This window comes from Pteropus vampyrus, unplaced genomic scaffold (assembly GCF_000151845.1).
Source record: "Pteropus vampyrus isolate Shadow unplaced genomic scaffold, Pvam_2.0 Scaffold8, whole genome shotgun sequence".
In the NCBI taxonomy this organism is placed as follows: domain Eukaryota; kingdom Metazoa; phylum Chordata; class Mammalia; order Chiroptera; family Pteropodidae; genus Pteropus; species Pteropus vampyrus.
In genome coordinates, this window is record NW_011888789.1 from 6,121,567 (window position 1) to 6,130,952 (window position 9,386).

Here is a 9,386-nt window from a genome sequence, read left to right on the forward strand (position 1 = left end):
GGCTTTTTTCACTAAGTATAATTCCCTAGAGATTCGTCCAAGTTGTCCTAGGGTATCAACATTCATTCCTCTATATCGCTGAGTAGCAGTCCACATATGGATGTTCCACAGTTTATCTGACCATTAACCTGTTGGAGAACATCTAGGCTGATTCTAGTTTTTGCTTATTACAAGTAAGGTTTCTATGAACGTTCATGTACAGGTTTTTGTGTGAATATAAGTTTTTATTTCTCTGGGATAAATGGCCAAGAACGTAATTGGTAGGTCATATGGTAGTTGCATGTTTGGTTTTATAAGAAACTGTCAAACTGTTTTTCCAGTCTGGATGTACAGTTTTATATTCCCACCACCAATATATGAATGATCCAGTTTCTCTACATCCTCACAAGCATTTAGTGTTGAGACTTTAAATTTTAACTATCTTGATAAACGTGTAGTTATATCTCATTCTGGTTTTAATTTGCATTCCCCTGAGTGTTAATAATGTTAAACATCTCATGTGTTTATTTGCCAGTTTTACATTCTCATCATTGAAATGTCTGTTCATGTCTTTTGTCCACTTTCTAATTGTTTGCGTTTTTACTGTTGAACTTTGCAAGTTCTTTTATTTTATTGGATTTTTTATGTATTCCAGATATGAGTCCTTTGTCAGAGATGTGGTTTGCAAATATTCATTCCTAGTCTGTAGCTTGTCTTTTCATCCTCTTATCAGGGTCTTTTGCAGAGGAAATGTTTTCAGTTTTGATGAAGTCCACTTTATCAAAATACTTTTCCTTTTATGGATCATGCTTTTGTGTCAGGTCTAAGAACACTTTGCAAAGCCTTAGATCATAAAGGTTTTCTCCCATGTCACATTTCCGAAAATTTTATAGTTTTGAATTTTACATTAAATTAATAATCCACTTTGAGTTAATTTTTGTATAAGTGTAAGGTTTAGGTCGAGTTTGGTTTTTTGTTTGGTTGTTTGTTTGCCTACAAATGGCCAATTGTTCCAGTGCCATTTGTTGAAAAGGCTAACTTTCCTCTATTGAATTGCTTTTGTACCTTTGTTAAAAATTAATTGAGCATATTTCTGGAATCTTTATTTTGTTCCATTGCTGTATATGTCTATCTCTCTGACAATACTTGATTACTATCTTGATTACTATGGCCATATAAATAAGCCTTAATATTGGGTAGAATGATTCCTCTTACTTTGTTCTTTGTCCCCTCAGCTTCCCCAGACTCTCTGGACAGAGGGAAAGAGTCTTGGCCAGACCACTTGCTATAGCTGGATTCTTCTTGCCCATTTTGTCCTGACTCTGTATATCAGTCTGCTTGGGCCACCATAACAAAATACCACAGACTGGGTGGATCAAACGACAAATTTATTTTCTCAGTTCTGGAAGTGCTATGGTCTGAATGTTTGTGTCCCCACCAAATTCATAAGTTGAAATTTAACCCCCAAAGATGATGGAATTAGGAGGTGGGCCTTTGAGAGGTGCTTAGGTCATGAATGTGGAGCCCTCATGAATAAGATTAGTGTTTTTATAAAAGAGGCCCCACAGAGCTCTCTAGCCTGTTCCACCGTGTGAGGACACAGGAAGAAGGTGCCAGCTATGAAACCGGGAGAGGCCTCACCAGAATGTGACTATGCTGGTATTTTAATCTTGGACTTTCAGCCTCCAGAACTGTGAGAAATAAATTTCTGTTGTTTATAAATCACCCAGTCTGTGGTATTTTGTTGTAGCAGCCTGAACAGATCAAGAGAGAAAGCTAGAAGTTCATGATCAAGGTGCTGGCAAGTTCTGATTCTAGTGAGGCCTCTCTTCTTGGCTTGACGCCACCTGCCTTCTAGATCTTGATCTGGATGGTGGTTTCACAACTGTGGGAATGTATAAAGATTCACCATCACTGAGCTATATACTCTTAAGATTTGGGCACTTTACTGTATGTATTTTTAAAAGGTAGAGTCCTTTCTTTAAAAAAGAAAAAAAAGGATTCACTCTGAAATTTTTACAGTTGAAGTGTTATCATGTCTGGAATTAGTTTTAAAATACTCCAAAACGGCTCATGGAAGACTGGCTGTGAGTTAAGTGTTGAAATCGAAGGATGGCTTATAATATAATTCTTTTACATGTTTGAAATTTTCCATAATATAAGGGTTTTTTTTTTAAATGTCTGACAAGATAATGTTATCAAGGATGTGGAATAATGGAAATCCTCATACACTAGTGGTGAGAATGTAAATTGTAAACTGAACAACGAATTCATGTCATCTAGTAAAACTGAAGATAGATATGCCTTATAACCCAGCAATTTTTCTCTGAGGTTATAAGCTAGAGAAACACTATCACATGTGCTCATACTTGTGTGTACATGTAAGACAATTCACACACATTTTTTATAATAAATCAATATAAAAAGGGAAAGAAACAACTCAAATATCAATTGACAGGGGAATGAATAAATTATGACATATTTACACAATGGAATTCTATACAATAACTAAGTTGTATAATCAAAATGAATGAGCAAAAACTTTGTAAGTTGCAGAATAATACTACAGTAATACCATTAATTAAAGGTTCAAAATTTGCAAAATAGAATAATATATTTTAGGGATATATATATATATATATTAAAGCTATAAAGAAAAGCAAGTGAATGATAAACATAGGGTGATACAATTGGGTAGAGGCCTATAGGGGCTTCAAAGGTTCCGATAATATTCTACCTCTTAAGCTGGGTGATGGGTGTTTATTTTAATATTATTTTTTTACTCCACATATGTTTTAAAAACTTATATGTTTAGAAATATTTTATAACAAAATTTTTTAAAACAATTTTTATTGTTTTTCAGCAGCCTTAGGACTTGACTCATAGGTAGTAGTGCGGTATGATGCAAAGAATACAGGATTATCAAAATTTGAGAAACCTGGATTTTAGACCCAGCTATCCCACTAACTAGTCTTGTGAGCTTGCACAAATCTTCACTTCTCTTAACCCAAGTTCTCTCATCTAGAATATGGGTTGGTCAGCAACATTTCCCAACTCTATTCTTCAGAACACCAGTTCTAAGATATCTGTAGATATTTTGTAGCAACAAAACCAAAAAAGCTTTGTGGTCAAATTAGTTTGGGGAACTCTAGATTAAACAATACTAAGAGGTTCTCCCCACAGCAAAACTTCTCAGAGCCTTGGATTAGTGACAGAAACAAAACATAAATCCAGGTTTCTTTATATTTATTGTAAGACTCTTTCCATTAAATCACACTTGAATTTTAGTGTATTGGTTAGTCTACCATCTTGAGTCAAAAATAATAGCTAATAAAAAATTTCAAATAGGAATGTGTTCTATAAATAGTAATAGATTTCAAATAGCTGAAATCCACAGGTTTTAGAATCTCTGATTTTCATCGATGGTAGCTGGATAAAATTGTGGGGTTTGGAAATACAGAGACATTCAAGAATGTATCATATAAGATGCTTATCATTTAGCTGCATTATTGGGCAATCCTTGAGTTTCATTTCAGTCAACAAGGTTAACAACTTTGTTACCTCATCCAGGGGTACTGAGGGGAGAGTCTGTCTCTGTTCTCCAATAAAACTATTTAACACCAGGCAAGCATTCTTTCTTCACAAAAGACTTCTTACAGAATTCTACAAATGTCCTACATTCTCTTTACCTGAATAGATGTAAAGTTTAATATTCTCGAAAAGGACACACAGACCTAACTAGTCAAAGTTTATTTCAACCCACATGTTTGGCAAAGGGAGGTTTCAGGATATCTTCTGAGAATCGCTCATAGTATGTATTATTGTAAGACTCAGGAAAAGTGTTAATATTTTCCTTTATAATCTCTTATGCTTTTTTCTATGCACACATATACACACAAAAATAAGATAAAAATAGATAATATTTTGTAATAATTTTTCATGTAATATATCATGGAAGTCTTTAATAAATAAGGCTCTATATGAATCCTATTTAATGGTTGCTCAGTTTACACTGTGTGATATAATTTATTGATTCAATCCCCTACTTATGAACATTTAGGTTGTGTGCCATATCTAAACATTACATTTCTTAAGTAAATTGCCTCTCTGTGTCCTTTGACCACTTTTCTATTGTGTTATTGAAAGGTGCCTTAAATATTAGTGATGGTAAATTTATTTAATTTATTAAAGTTTTTAATAATCATGAACAATCTTCTTTCTTCCTCTCCTTCTTCCTTCATAATTTAATTTAAAAATCATTATGCAGGTCTGAGTATGGGAGGTGGCTGGAGTTTACACAAAGAAAGCAGCCAAGCAGGTGACAGCTTGGCAGGCATTAGAAGAGTATATACAGGAGAATTGAGCAATAAGAAAATATACTGAAGATAATGAGAGACAGGTTTCTCACTGTTGGAGATGGTAATTACAAATATGGAAAAGGAAAAAACTAGAATTACTTTTGTGTGTTGGATTAGAATTATAGGGATTGATGTAATATAGAGATGTAGAAATAAATACATGTGTTTGTATACATATACATATATATACAAAAAAGTATGTATGCATGCACACATTTATATATTCCCTAGCTCTGTACAATTAGATGACCTGTAGCAGTGAGCACACCTATCGCCAGATCTTGGTATCTAAATACAATTTTCCACTAAAAGGCTCCTCATGGAAATGGCTAATTCTAGGTCTGAGTCTACAATATGAGTCTACAGCATCTTCTTGTAACCAGAAAGTAATAAAGTACTGATAGACTGATGGGACATATCAAAAGAACACAGGAGTCACCTTGAATGGGAGTCTAAATCTGGACCAAATCTGGGACAATTTGCGCATCAAAATAAATAATGATGGTAACAGATTACATTCCATTGAGTAGAATAAGAATCTATGAGTTTACATTGATGGAAATGGACAAATGAATATATACATGGGAAGAAGACAAAATTCTTTCTTAGAGTCGAAGGCCACCTATTAAGTTGAAAAGGAGCGATGGAGTTAGAAAATTGCCACTTGTCAATCATTATAGTGATAATTAATTCAGGCAGGGAACATCAATTGATGCTAAAACCAGAAGGTGAGAGTTGGATGAGAACAAGATATTTACACAGCCTCAAAGCTTCTTCCCACAAAATACTGATTAGTTTTAGAGGGGAAAAAAAAGTAATTTTGCCATCAGACACTATTACAATTATTTTATGACAAACTGACATGCGCTATATGATGGAGGTGCAGTAAGAAAAGCACAGCATCGCCTCTGTGATATCCTTGCCAAAAATGCACAACCTTAATCTAATCATGAGGTAAGAAATGTCAGAGGGATATTCTACAAAATAACCAAGGAAGTATTCTAGATTTAAGGCAACTGAAGAGACACAACAATACACAAACACACATAACAATGTGTGGCCCTAGATTAGATCCTGTTGCTTTAAAGGACATTATTGAGACAGTTAATGAAAATTGATGGTGTCTCTGAGTGAACAGTATATGGGAATTCCCTGTACTATTCTTGCAGTTTTCTTCGTAAGTTTGAAATTATTTCAAAAGAAAAAAGAAATAGAAAAAATTATAAACAAAAAAAAAAGCGAGGAGAGTCCCAAATTTGTAGTCAGATGCAGGGCAGAATGCTCAAATAACCTCTTCTTTATGGTAAGTAGATGAAAGAAAATTCTTTAAATGAAAGAAAAATGAAGGCTCATGTGTCTATAAAATATCAATATTTCTTGCATAGGCCTTTAGTGAAAATATTTCAGGAAATAAAAAATGTGTATTAATTAGCAAAAATATTATAGAAATAGATCAATCAGAAAAGGAAGCAGACCTACTAAGGTCAATGTGATTATTGCCACGATCTCAAGAACAGCTATATACTGAAAAGCAAAAGTTTAAAGCGAAGAAATTGCACACAGTTCAAAATTCAATAAAAAATGTAGTACTACGTACATATATGGTACTGTGGACCTAGGGCCAGACACTATTCTCAAAACAGGCTCAGACCTAAATTTAACTATCTGGAATGCTCTTTCTTTTTTTCTTTTTTTGAGAATCATCCTACTCAACCTTTTCAAATAAAAGATACCCATTTTAACAGGAAGTTCGTATTTCATCATACAGATGAAGAAGCACACCATGTCCTTAGCTTAGCTGAGTTAATCTCCAGAGAAGCAGGTTATGTTTTAGCAATGCATTCTGTATTGTAGAGACATTGCTTAAGGCAAATTTATTTCATGTGGTTATGTGTAAGCGTATCAATCAAGGAACTTAGGGACTGGTGGCTTATGTCCTAACTTATGTCTGTACTTCTGTTAAAAGAAATAATCTTTTATTTCTAATATAAGCACTCTCTAATATAGTCTTGACTATAAGCAGGATGGAAGCCATTCTCGAGTCCAATTTTACAAATAAGGAAACCACATCTAAGCAAGATGAAGCACCTTTCCCAAAGTTGATACTTACAAATGACAGAAGTTGGGCTCAATATAGATGCCCTATCTCTAAATTTGCTGCAATTTCCATGACACCAGGCTCACGCAAAAGAATCATGAATCAACATGAGCAATAATCCATGATCAAACCATTGTTCATATTTTATCATGTATAACTCAAAAGCTCATTAGTTCAATAATAGCTAATATAAAGTACTCATGTGTAACTCATTTTAAAACATTTAACTTTTAATGGAAGTACCAAGAAGTACTTAAAATATTAGTGATTATGGTACAGAAGCTGAAGCATACACCTTCTTTCATAATCTCCACACATATGTTCTTCAATATTTCTTGACTGGCTGCTGCTGTTCAGTTCAGACTGACATTCAAGATGCAGATAAAATTTGTTGAATCAGACCAGGTTATAGCCCATAATCTGTGACAACAAGTCTGATCATGTCTGCTCAGCAGAAGTCAAGATCAGCACTCAAAATAATTCCAGACAGCTTCAGAACACATAATGCTTAAAAAAACACTTAACATTTTCTAGAATGCTTAACTAATGTGGCATCAGACTTGAAAGAAAATAAGTAGATTTACATCATGGTTGAAAATAGAAGTCATCCAACCAAGTCTTCCCATAACGGTTTTCACATGTTTTAAATACGGCATAAAGAGATATAATAGAAGTATTAGATGAGGCTGTCACTATTTAGTCTTTAAAAGTCAATGAATATTCCAGCAAAATGCATATGCTTGCTCTCATTTTTTTAAAGGTGGTGAAGTAAAGGCATAGTTTAGAAATTATTATTCACTTAAAAGCTATTCATCTACAAATATTTATTGACTATGTGCCAGGCACACAATCTAAGTGAATGTATCATTTTCTTATTTTAATGATGAATATTAAGTAAGTTTTGGTTAAAATAAAATATACCAAGCATACCTGAGCATGCTTGAAACCAAAACTGTTAGTTATTTTAGAACATTTTTTTTATATCAGCTAAGGCACTTTCTGAAGTGTTCATGTCACATGCTATAGATATTGTCAGAATTATATCAGAATTAAATCAAACAGTCATGAATTTTAGAGATGTTGTAGAGAATGAGTTTATTATGTTTGAAAAAAGTGAGAGAACTAGATAGAAAAGTGGTGGTTGAGGGCAGAGGATGAGGGTAATGAAGAATGAAATGATGAAGACCTGGAGGAAAAGAATATTAAATGTAAATCTGATTACATCACTTGTTTGCTCAAACTTCTTGAAATTCTGAGAACAACACTGTTGGTTTCCTATCTAATAGCTATTATATTTCCCTTTCTTCCTTGCAAATAGACGCCACATCCCATCACAAAAGATGAAAATGCCACCTATTTTCCCAGCATTCACTGCAGCTAGGGGTTCCCATGTGATCTGGTTCTGGCCAATGAGAGACAGGGAATTCTGATAGAAGCTTCTGGAAAAGACTTTACTTCCTGTTGATAGACTCTGCCACCTTTTTCAGGCCACTGAACATTATTGTGTAAGAATATGATGCTTGGAATTGCTGCAGCTATTTGGGAACTACAAGGGGATATGTCATGGGACTTTGAGATGTATTACACACATTAAGAATGGCAAAGTGAAAAAATAAACTGGCCCAGGGACCACACTTCTCATTATGTAAAATTTTTATGTTTTCCTTGTTTAAATCATTTTTAGTCAAGTCTTTTGTTGTTGTTACTTGCAGCTAAAAATATTCTAATGAGTATATTTTATTACTGCCTTAGAATAAAGTCCAAATTACTTCCTGTAACTTTTGAAGTTCTTAAACGCTTACTAATCTGGCCTGCCTTTACTTCTCTAGGCTAATCTTTCACCATTGTTTTCATTCTTCAGTTTTTATCAATTCTCCAGACAAAGTCCTCTCTCTTTCCTTCAGGCTGGTTTCTAACTGGTACCCTCTTCACTCCTACCACTACTAGTTTTACTGTCCATTATCGCTCATCCTTTAGGACTCAGTGAAATGTCACATCCTCCTAGAAGCCTCTACTGACCACCCAGGATATGTATTTGCCACATTTATGAAGTTCCTAGAAATTTGAACTTCCTCAGTTATAGCATATGTTCCATTTTATCATAACTGCTTAACAAATTATCTAACCCATGCAAGCAAGGTCTGTGTCTCTCTTGTTCATTATTGTATCCTAAGGATCAACATAATTTCATATCCTAAGGATCAACATAATTTCAAAGATCAGTTAGAAAAAGGCAAACATCTCACTAGAAAAATGTACAAAAACATGATAGGCAAGTCCAGATGGTTATAAACGGATGGAAAAGATGGTTAGACCCTCTAATAATTAAGATATACAAATTAAAAAGAATAATATGAAAGAAGTGGGTAAAGGGGGTCAAAAGGTAAAAAGAAAATAATAATAAAAAGATAATAAGATTTCCCCAGTGTTGGGAATGCTGTAATGAAATGGGCACTCTCATACACTGTAGAAGTGAACGTAAATTGTATTAACTTTCTAACCCTAAACACCAACATTTAAAATTTGCCTACTGTCTAACCTGGTTATTTCTTTAGAATGTATCCTAAGGAAATAACAAATGTACAAAGATATTTGTGTATGGATGTTCACCACAGCATTAATATTAAAAAACTATAAACAACTTAAATGTTCATCCATATAGAAGTTATGTACACAATGGAAATCTACGTTTTCAAAAGATGAGATTTAAAAACCTAGATGTCTTAAATATAGATGTTTATATCTGTAAATGTTTATAAAATACATTTAATTGAAAAAACAAGTATAGAGTAGTAGTACATAACGATGCCATTTAAACTATATGTTAAAAATTGATAAAAACCAAATTTAAAACAAACCAATTAATAAACCAATTGAACCATACTGTTCAAAGAATATATTGGACCAAGATAAAGATATCTAGTCTCTAGTTTTGAACCTTTTCAGTAAGA